The sequence below is a fragment of the Notolepis coatsorum genome (genome assembly GCF_963971535.1).
Source record: "Notolepis coatsorum genome assembly, contig: SCAFFOLD_740, whole genome shotgun sequence".
NCBI classification, from domain to species: domain Eukaryota; kingdom Metazoa; phylum Chordata; class Actinopteri; order Aulopiformes; family Paralepididae; genus Notolepis; species Notolepis coatsorum.
In genome coordinates this window covers 55,604-67,388 of record NW_028170928.1, presented here as the reverse complement: position 1 = coordinate 67,388, position 11,785 = coordinate 55,604, and positions in this window count along the sequence as shown.

Genomic DNA, 11,785 nt, shown 5'->3' with positions numbered 1-11,785 from the left:
TGATCTCGACCGCGGTCGAGTGAAAACTATGAACGGACTTGAAAACGGAAAGACTTCACTGTGTACATAGGAGGAGAGAGAGAGTGTGAGAGAGAACGTCTCGAGCTAAAAGTGATGAAACTTAACCCGCAACCAAACCAAAAAAGAAAAAAAAGATCAGTTCCTGTTTCAATTATACTCTGATCTGCTATGCAATGGACGTGATGGAGCCGTCTCGAGGCCCCGCCCCCTTTCCGCGAGAGTCGCGGTTTTCGGAGGATCGAGGAAAAGAGGGGGGGGGGGCTCGAGACGGGTCAATTCTGTATCTCCCTTATTTCCTTCAAAGTTGTTTTTATTCTGTTGCAAAAACCGATGATATAAGCTTTGTTTTATTGCTTGGAAAGTGAACTTTTCTCCCCCCCAACCCCGTGTAAATATCTGAGAAAAGGATATTTTGTGTCAAAATGCCAAGATGGAAAACTTTGCTTCTGATTTTTTTAAAGATAATAATAATAATAATGATAATAAAAATAATAATAATAATAATAATAATAATAATAGGAACATATACTTTATTACAAATTACTTTATCAAAAAAAACTGGTATATTAAGATGGAAGAGATGAGTATTTTATTAGTCTTTTTTTTTCGTTTTTCGCTTCAAAACCGATGTTCTTCTCAGGCGGAGCCATTTGAGTATTTTTCGAGAGCTGCTCTTCAGTCAACGAGAATTATTTCTTAAAAACGGAGCCACGCGCGTTCTTAAAGCTCTTTTGTCGAGAAAAGAAACGTACAAAGAATCGCGGTCGGAGCGTGGGAAATTATGATGATGGGGGGGCGGGGGCAGTAGGATTTGTTGATTTACAGCTATCTGAACGATGCATGTTGTACTACACTTTCAAACCCCATCTACATGAAAAAAATATGAAAAAACGACAGTATAGATTTATTTTGTTATAATAATAATAATAATAATGATGAAAAAGAAGAAAAACCCACATGAGGATATCAAAGCAACCCATGGTGTTTTGAAATTATGGATATTGTTATTGAATAGATCAACCGGGAGTGTTTTTTACCTTCCCATATACATTGTCCACTTAGTATTTTTTCTGTATCAGAAAATCATTAAGTGTTTACATGGGTGGATCAACTCATTTCAAATAGTCTGTAATTTGCTTATTTCCCGGAAGACATTTTTGCGAGCCAATGAAATTGTGGTGCTGTTACACGGAGGAGGAGGTACCAAAACCTAGCAGCCAATGGCTACGTCAGACCATTATAGTTGTCACTGCTCACAACTTCCTGTTTCATACTCCCATCCTTCTTCCAACCTTCAGACGTCAATAAAACTCCCCCGAATGATTTGTAGATGTCCAAGTCTGACTTGTGGATTGGTCAGTACTTTTTATTTTCCAGAAATCTTTTTAAAAGTGACACATTTAGCGCTATCCTTTTTATTTTTTATTTTCATTTTTTAAGTGTTGTCACTTTGGCCCAGGATTTACAGCATTTGTCAACTCTTAGGTTGTGTAGGCCTATTATTAGCCTAATTGATGTGAAATATTACAAATTAAACTATTAAGAAACTAAATTACTCGCCATCCATGCCCAGTCAAAACTATTATTTTTTAGGTATTACAATTAGATCTACTTGCCTTAAAATGATTTAGATGTGAACATTTTCTTTTTTTCTTTTCTTTTCTTTTCTTTTTTTGTACTGGCCGGTGCAGTTGGCAAGCTAAACTGTCTCATATATCTATATTAGTAACATTAAACCAATTAGTAGTATGAGCATTAACCTGTTAAATTGTAATTTTGATTTCCCTGCCCTGTCTCAATTGTAAATTTGATTTCCCTTCACTGCCTCCATTGACACGTTGGAAACATTTTTTTACTTCCAATTTTGGCACTTCTTTTGTCGGTGTAGGCGTACGGCGGTCATGTTACAACCATGGGAGTCGAATTGAAAATTCCCCTCCTACGGGTTGCACAAGCCTCCCTGTATACCGTCTTGCTTTGAGAAGAAAATGTTGCCAATTTCAGGTGGCATTACATTTTTGTCCCCATTGGAAAGGAATCCTGCTTTGTGAAACAAGACAATTGAACCAGTGCCTTTTTGGCGCGGAGACCTTGTTTATAATGCATTTTATTTTCTTACATCCGTGACATTTTAACTTCAGGAAGGATCTAGAGCTCAAATGTTGGCGAAGTGGAAACAAGCTAAACGCACAGTTCAGTGCAAATGTGTTTTTGTTTTTTTCTCTCAGATATTTGACCAAATGACTTGTGTACGAAAGAAACTTTCACTCTTTTTGACACGACGCCTAATTTGTTAGCATATTGGTATTAACCGTTGTTTCTCTCTTTGATTTTATTGTTTCACAAACCAAAACTGGTCAATTGAAAAGTATGGATTCATTTTAATTTTTTTCCTATGTGGAACATTTTGCTGCAGGAACTTTAATCGGATTCTATTTAGATCCCAGGCTATGTTTGCCATGGTCTCATTTGTTTCTTATTGTCAAAAAGTTATCGTTCTGTGCACCATTTTGAGGTATGATGATTTCCCCACCTCCCTTCTGGGCTGTACGACTTCAGTTTTCAGTTTCAAGCTCATCTTTTGAGTGGGTGTCGCAGACATGATGATGGGATTGAGATTTACCAGTGTTCCCCAGTTTTGCTTCAAACCTGTATTGGGCTTTGTTAAAAAGAAAATAAAACACTTGTTTTTAAGAAACCCGGAGCTGCATCTAGTCTCTTTTTTTTATTGAAGATAAATATCCACCAAACGCAGGATTGTGCACTGGATTTATGCTATGCATCTCTAGTCTATTTATTTTATTATAATATTTTCATTGAAGATAAATATCCACCAAATGCACGATTGTGCATCTATTCCAGCTAAAATTAACCATTGACAGAGTTGAGTGAAATAGATTAAATTCAAATGTATTGTCATCATACAGCACAACGAAATGAAGTTTGACATCCAACCAGAGTGCAAATGTATTGATTGATTGAAAACTTTATTAACAGATTGCAGAACTTGTATGCCGTGACAAATAAAACTCTTGACTTGACTTGACAGAATGGGTACAGTACAGTACAGCTCAATACATACAATTGTTAAGGGGATGCAGACCAGAGAAAGACTACCGTCTTGTTTACAAATTCATCATAACATATATGACATACACGACATACAGATAGACAGTACTGCTACATCTATACATTTATGACCTACCAGATTTGCAAATACAGTACTGTTTGTGATACAAAAAGAGTCCAGAAAAGAGAGTATATACATTTGACGTAGAAACTGTACATTGGAGGAGGTTGGGTAGGTGGGGTTTGGTGGATGGGGGGGGACTGTACATTGGAGGTGGTTGGATGGGTAGGGGGGGGTTGGGTAGGAGACCAGCACGGCTGAGTCGTCCGCAAACAGGAACAAGTTGCAGTCACAAGCTGACGACATGTCATTTGCATAAATTAGGAACAGTAGTGGTCCTAGTATGCTTCCTTGTGGAACACCACAGCTCACTGTGAGGGGGGGGGGGATAGGGTACCGTTTACCTCCACCATCTGTTCTCTCCCCTCCAGGTAGGATTGCATCCAGCTCACTGATAGACAAGCTATCATTCAGAATGGTGTGATTGACAGTGTCGAAGGCCTTTTGTAGGTCCACCATGACCATGCCGCAGTATTTGCTTGCGTCCACCTCTTGTTTGATGTGGTCGTTTAAATAGAGAAGGCATGTGTCAGTGGAGTGGGATGTTCTGAAGCCAGATTGGAATTCGTAGATTAGATTTTTTTTCGCTGGGTACTTTTCGACGTGTTTGTATAAAAAAATGTCCCATGACTTTCGAGATGGAGGTAAGGATAGAAACAGGGCGGTAGTTGCCTGCGTCTAATTTACTGCCCTTTTTGTGCAGGGGTGTTACTCTCGCAATTTTGAAGTCCTTGGGGACGTGTCCCTGTTTTATGGAGAGTGTGATGACTGGGGTGATGGCGGCTGCTGAGTCTGAGGAATTTTGAGGGGATGTTGTCATGGCCAGTGGCCTTGTTCGGTTGGAGGGTGCTCAGTTTTTTGAGTACCTCATCTGTTCTTACCATTTCCAGTTTGAAGTCGTCTTTGTGGACCCCTAGGTTCTTGTAGCTGTAACTGTAACTATTATGTAACTGTAAAGTGCAATAGTAATATACAATATGAGTGATTCAACTGGGTATAACATATATAAATGAGTACTAATGAGTAATAGTGCGCTAATCTGATGTATGTACACAGTTGTAGTGTTAGTACAGTGATACAGGTATAAAGACACTGGTGGTGAGTCATACTGGTCAGCTGTGTAACTAGTTAGATTGATTGATTGAAAATGTTATTAACAGATTGCAGAATGGGTACAATACAGTACAGCTCAATACACACAATTGTTAAGGGGATGCAGACCAGAGAAAGACTTTCGTCTTGTTTACATCACTAGGGTCCCCCATTTTCAATTCATAGTAAGAGTAGGAAAGGGATATTCAAGAGATTTATTCGTCACATACAAACACGAGACATATAGTGATGTGCAGAGTTGTACTGTTAATATGTACAGTGATGCAGGTATAAAGACACTTATGTTAGTAAACCATACTGGCCAGCAGTGTACAAACAGCTGTGCATACAGTTGGCTGACTTGTAACTTGTAGCCTACACAACATGATGCAAATCGTGTGGGTGGCGATGTCACGGAGAGAAGGAGGGCCGAGATAACTCTTTGTTCCCACAGAGACGACTCTCCATGTCAGCGGAATTCATCTGGTAAAGACGTACCGGTCATGTTTTACATTTTCCTCAACCCCTCTGAAGGACAACGGCAGTGTTTTTTTACCCGTGTTTTCACTCATGTTGTTGTGCCAACCCGCTTGTGCTATCAGCGATATGACGACGGCTGTGCGCCAACTAGAAATGTCAAGCTGGGAACCTTTGGCCCGGTTTATGTAACAACATTCCACCCCCAGAGGAGCGAACTCCGCGCACATTATTTTCATACCAGAGTGCTTGATTGATCATCTGCAGAGCGAGGAGAATCACGCAAGCAATGCAGTCTTGTAAATATAGACCTTTACTGATTTTCCTAGACCACCAGAATAGACCACCACCAAATCCCCGACTCTTAACACCCCCACCCTCCCATGTTCTCTCCCAGGCTATAGAATACCCTGCAGGTCCTAGTCGTTTAATTAATGGTGCATTTATATAGAAGCTTTTATCCAAAGCGCTTTACAATTTGTTCCTCGCTTTTTTTTTTTTTTTACTAAGGCTGTCAATCGATTAAAATATTTAATCTGATTAATCGCATGATTGTCCATAGTTAACTCGTGATTAATCACATTATTTTTTATCTGTTCTAAATCTACCTTAAATGTATCTTTTTCAAGTTTTAATACTCTTATCAACATGAGAGTCAACAAATGCTTGCTTTATGCAGCCATTTAACACAAAAGGATGACCCTCATGCATTGCAAATTTGCATCAAATTCAAAACAGTGATGCACAAAATACTCTTTGGGGTCATCTGGCCCAGTTAGGAAATCCCTGAACATGATATTGCATTGGTTTGTGATAGATTATTAGTTACTGGGTATTTCAAAGTACCTCATATTTGGTACCATTTTGAAGCTAATAACTAGGGCTTTCCAGTGATATAAAATAAGTATGATTATCATCATAATTTTTATTATTATGGTTCATATGTAGTTGCACTTGAACTTGTTGAAATTAAACTTGGAAGTTTAACTTGGACACATTTTCAAGCACTTTCCTTGCTTATTTTAGATTGATGTGTAATTAATGGAATGTAGACAATCTTTTTGGCAATATAGAACAGCTGATAGATTAGGAATAGCATCTATTGTTCAAAAGTTATGAATTAATTAATGAAACTAGATTAGATAAAAAAATATATATATATATATTTTTTTACATATTGTGATGGTAATTATAAAACTTTCATGTGTGTGTTAAAATCTTTCTTCAAACTTACCCCATTCTCTTCATAGAGCCCTGTCTTCCTCCATACTCTCTGCTGATCTAGACCCATCTTTCCTGGGTAGGGTAGTAGCGTGGCTCGCCCTGGGTCTCCCTAGCTCTCAGCTGGTGTTGATAGCCAATGCTAGCCAGTGTGACGACATCAATCAGATTACCAACAAAAATGGACTTCATATATTCCACCTAAATACAAACAGCCTGAGACCTAAACTGGCTGAAATCAAACAATTGTTTTTAAACGGGAAGGCAAACATATTGTGTTTCACAGAAACAAAACTAGACGCATCTGTACAGGATCCAGAGATTGAAATCGAAAACGACTCAATAGTCAGGAGGGATAGAAACCAGTATGGAGGTGGCGTCTGTGTGTATATACACAAAGATACCAAATTCATCAACCATACTGACCTTAACCATGACGAAATTGAAACTGTTTGGATTGAAATCTTATTAGATAGGGCGAAACCAGTACTAGTAGGCACAATCTATAGACCGCCAGAACAGAGTGGCTTCTATGACACACTTGATGGGTGTTTAGCTGGGGTGGAGGGGGTAGAAAAAATTCTTATTGGGGACTGGAACACGGATATGCTGCGTAAAGCAGCACCCGTCTTCAAGGCCTTCAGTAGATTTTCTGATCTGCACGGTTTCAGCCAGCTAATCACCCAACCCACAAGGGTATGTGATTCGACACAAACCACCATTGACCTCATTTTGACCTCTGACAAGTCCATGATCTCCAATAAAGGGGTGATAGCATGCGGGTTAAGTGATCATTATATGATTTTCTGTACCCGCAAAAAGCTAAAACAGAAGGCCGGCTGTCACAAAACAGTCACATCTAGAGACCTCAAAACTTACTCTAGAGAGGCCTTTAACCTAGAACTGGGGAGCTTGGACTGGTCAGGTGAACTCAGTGGTACACAGGTTGAAGAAACATGGCTTGGATTCAAAACCAAATTCACAACATTACTCAACAACATGGCACCCCTAAGAACCACCAGGGTTAAAAATCGCGCTGAGTCATGGATGCACACTGAAATACTGGCCGCTATGAAAACCAGAGACAAAAAATGCTGTGAACTTCATAAAAGCCAGACAAAGCTTTCCAAAAGCTCAAACAGTGAACTCCAAGCCATGTAGTGGTGGTTGAACAAAAAATTCAAAGAAACAGACTAAGAAATGACGTAAACACCATGATCAAAACCGCAAAAAGAAATTTCATCAATGACAAAACTGAGGAAAACAAAAACAAACCACGTGAACTTTGGAAATTACTCAATAATAGGCTGCAGTAAAAAAAAAACTAAAACCGTTCTTAAAGAGCACCTACGGGAGGCTGCAATTCGAAACTGGCCACCGTAAATGCCCAAACCCCCCACCACCTCCTAATAGACAGTCTCCTCCCCACAGCATGTATATATTCCCTCCCCGCCGTATGTATATTTTTCTCCCACCCACCCACCCCCTCCAAATGTACAGTCTCCACCCCACCATATGTATATTTCTCTCCCACCCACCCACCCGCTCCTAATGTACAGTCCCCTCCCCATCATATGTATATACTCTGTCAGGAGCTAGGGGTAACAGTAACAGTACTGTATATTTGAATACCGTTTATGTCACAAATGTATCAGTACTAAATACCTATATGTCCCTATGCCATAAATGTCATGTATGTTGTGTATGTCATAAATGTCTATATGAATTGAAAATGGGGGACCCTGATGTAAACAAGACAAACGTCTTTCTCAGGTCTGCATCCCCTTAACAATTGTGTGTATTGAGCCGTACTGTATTGTACCCATTCTGCAATCTGTTAAATAAAGTTTTCATTCATTCATTCATTCATTCAGCATGGGAGCTAGCGTCCAGCAGCTAGGGCTTGTCGTCAATTCTAGGTTGATAAAATGAAATATGTTACATATACGGATATGACCCACTAATGAATACACTAAATACAGCAATGTGGCTATTTGAAAACACTGCATTTGCTAAATAAATACGTCAATTGTGTCACGCTTTATTAACAGATTGCAGAATGGGTACAGTACAGTACAGCTCAATACATACAATTGTTAAGGGGATGCAGACCAGAGAAAGACTTTTGTCTTGTTTACATCAGGGTCCCCCATTTTCAATTCATCATAACATATGACATACACGACATACAGATAGACAGTACTGCTACATCTATACATTTATGACATACCAGATTTGCTCTAAAGGAAGTCGGTGATTTCAAATACCTGGGCTCGTGGGTCAACTCGTCCGAGCAGGACCTTAAAGGGAGGAAGGCGCTTGCGTGGAGGGCTCTGAACGGCATGACCAGTGTGTGGAAATCCAACCTCCCCCGTCAAATCAAGCTCAACTTCTTTCATGCAACATTTGAGTCTGTCCTTTTGTATGGCAGTGAATGCTGGACCTTGAAGCCCACCCTGCAGAAGTCCTTGGATGGGTGCTACACCAGAATGATGCGTGTGGTTCTCAACATCAACAAGGATGAGCATGTCACTAATGCAAACTTGTATGGGGGGGTGCTAAAGGTGAGCGATAAAGTGGCAGTCAGGAGAATGAGGCTGGCAGGTCACTGCCAGAGACACCATGAGCTGCCAACAAGCAAACTTGTGCTGTGGGAGCCAACACACGGGCATCGATCACGAGGACGTCCCACATTAACCTACGTGGACGTACTCAGGAGAGATGCGGGAACAGAATGCACCGGCGAGCTAGCCAGATGCATGGAGGATCGGGATGACTGGAAGCACCGATGGAGGGCCCGTCCGAGGACGACCTAGATAGAGATTTGCAAATACAGTACTGTTTGTGATACACAAAGAGTCCAGAAAAGAGAGTATATACATTTGACGTAGAAACTGTACATTGGAGGAGGTTGGGTGGGGGGGGGCTGTACATTGGAGGTGGTTGGGGGGGGACACTGTACAACTGTACAAGCAAAACTGTACATTGGAATATTGACAAAACCATACTTCGTCATTTACTGTACATTGGAGGGGGTTGGGTTAGGACATTTACAGGGGCCAGTTTCGAATTGCAGTCTCCCGTAGGTGTTCTTTGAGAGTGGTTTTGAAAGTGGGTAGTGATTCACATTCCTTTACAGCTTTGGGTAGGGCGTTCCACATTGATGTGGCATAATTGCAAACGTGTTTAGTCCCTTGTTTGAGCCGAATCTGGGTTTAACATTATTTGTGGAGCTCCCTCTGGTGTTGTGATCGTGGTATTCACTGACCTTTGGGAAGTATTTTGACATGTACATGGGTACCTTGGTCGTGTAGTGTATCTTGTAGACCAGGCCCATTGCAAGTTGCTGTACTCTGTTGTCTACTCTAAGCCATCCTAGGTTGTCAAAGTGGGCAGGGGTGAGGTGGGTTCTAGGAGTAAGGTCAAGCAGTAGTCTGACCAGTTTGTTTTGAGATGTTTGTCATTTTGTTTTTAGCGGCTATGAGGTGCTTTGGTACCGGCATGAGGTGCAATCATAGTGGTAGTACCCTTGAATGAGTGCTCCTGCCAGAGTCTTCAGGGTATTCTTGTTTACCAGAGAGGAGATACGGTACAAGAATCGAGTTTGTTGGTTGACTTTTTTTTATTACCTTGGATGCCATTTTGTCACAGGAAACATTTGCCTCTAGGATGGAACCCAGGTAGGTAATTTCATTTTTCCTTGTGACAATATTGTCTCCCACTGTAACTGAGAACCGTCGGTCTTGCTGAGTTTGTTATTTGAACCGAAGAGAATGGACTCTGTTTTGCCCATGTGTAATGATAGTTTGTTATCAGCGACCCATATGCAGATTTTGCCTAGTTCCGAGCTGAGCGTTTTTTCAACCTGTAACTTGTTCTTGTCAGAGACCAGCAGGGCTGAGTCGTCCGCGAACAGGATCAAGTTGCAGTCACAAGCTGACGACATGTCATTTGCATAAATTAGGAACAGTAGCGGTCCTAGTATGCTTCCTTGTGGAACACCACAGCTCACTGTGAGTGGGGGCGGGGCTAATGCATGCTAGCTCCTACTAGCCCGGGGGAAAATATAAGTACACAGCGGTACTTTTGAAAACAAGCTTTTTGAGTGGAAAATATGACCAGAATCTCTGGAAAAACATCTCACAAACACTATAGACGGTCATAAACGTTAACGAATGCTATAATAAGTCCAACAAATTACTATAAACAGTACTTACACGGTTGTTTCGAAATTCTCAAACGCGCGTTGAATCCCCGGAGAAATGTATTCCTTGACTCCTTCGCTCTGGGAAATTATACTAAAAAACTCGGTCGGCCGTCAAGGGGGGCTTTTATAGAGTTCCTCTAAGACCTGCAGACTAATACTTGCTGTGCTTGTGGTGGTCGGTCTTCCTAATATGGTCACAAAAAATAGTGTCCCTCCGCCAAAAAATTGCCAGACAGAGTGGATCAGAATGACTACCGCGCCCTAGATCACGGCGCCCTAGATCACGGCCCCGTGACGGCGACCTGGAGAAAATAATTATTTAAAACAATGAATAATGGACTCACCCCCCCCGCCCCCCTCTCTCTCACACACAATCTCTCCCAGCTCTCTTTCTCTCTTGCCCCTTCCTCATCTCTCTCTCTCTCTCTCTCTCTCTCTCTCTCTCTCTCTCTCTCTCTCTCTCTCTCTCTCTCTCTCTCTCTCTCTCTCTCTCTCTCTCTCTCTCTCTCTCTCTCTCTCTCTCTCTCTCTCTCTCTCTCACACACACACACACACACACTTTGAGTCAGAAACAAACATATTATCAATGAGAGTATAAATAATACACCTGAGTGAAGTCTAGTAAAAATTATTATTTTTTTATTTTTTTCTAAAACGTTAATCGTAAGTTAAAATAAGTAGTGGTGTTAAAGGAATTGTGCCTTAATGCATTAATATCGCGTTCACTTTGACAGCCTTCATTTTTACCCATTCACTCACACATTCACACACCGACGGCGGAGGCGACCATGCAAGGTGCCAACCTGCTCATCGGGAGCAGTTAGGTTAGGGGCTAAGTGTCTTGCTCAAGGACACTTCGACACGCAGCCAGGGAGGAGTGGGAATCAAACTGGGAACCTTCCGATTACTTTACTCTGAAGTTCACAAGTTTACAATGCACACTTTAGAAATGACTGAAAGGTATTTTCAGTCATTGTATTCGGTTATTTGTTTGATGTGTGTTTTGATTTCCCTGTTACCCTTCAATGTGCCCTTTTTGGTTGCCCTGGTTAAATAAAGGTTAAATATATTTTTTTATTATATATATTATTTATATAATTTTCCGTTGCAGATATTTGATGCAGTTGATCAAGTGTCTCCTCTTCAGTAAACCACGGTCTGCTGTCTGGTGTCACCGCTGACGTCATCACCACCGGTGGAAAGTGTACATGTAGAAACCACAGAGCACACGGCCCGGGCGCGTGTGGAACTCTCACCTCTAGTTTAGCTGATGCAAAACCAAAAGCTGACACCAGTTTTTAAGAATTCACACGCTCTTCTTCCTGTGTTCACGCTGTGTTCTTCTTGTGTCCCCGGGACACTTCGGTGTTTGTGAACACGCGCCTCTCCACCCCAAAGTTATCGAAACTGGCCACCGTAAATGTCCAACCCCCCTCCTAATGTACAGTCTCCTCCCCATCATATGTATATTTGCATATCGTATATGTCACAAATGTAACAGTACTACATACCTGTACGTCATGTATGTCCCTATGCCATAAATGTCATGATGTCATGCATGTTGTGTATGTCATAAA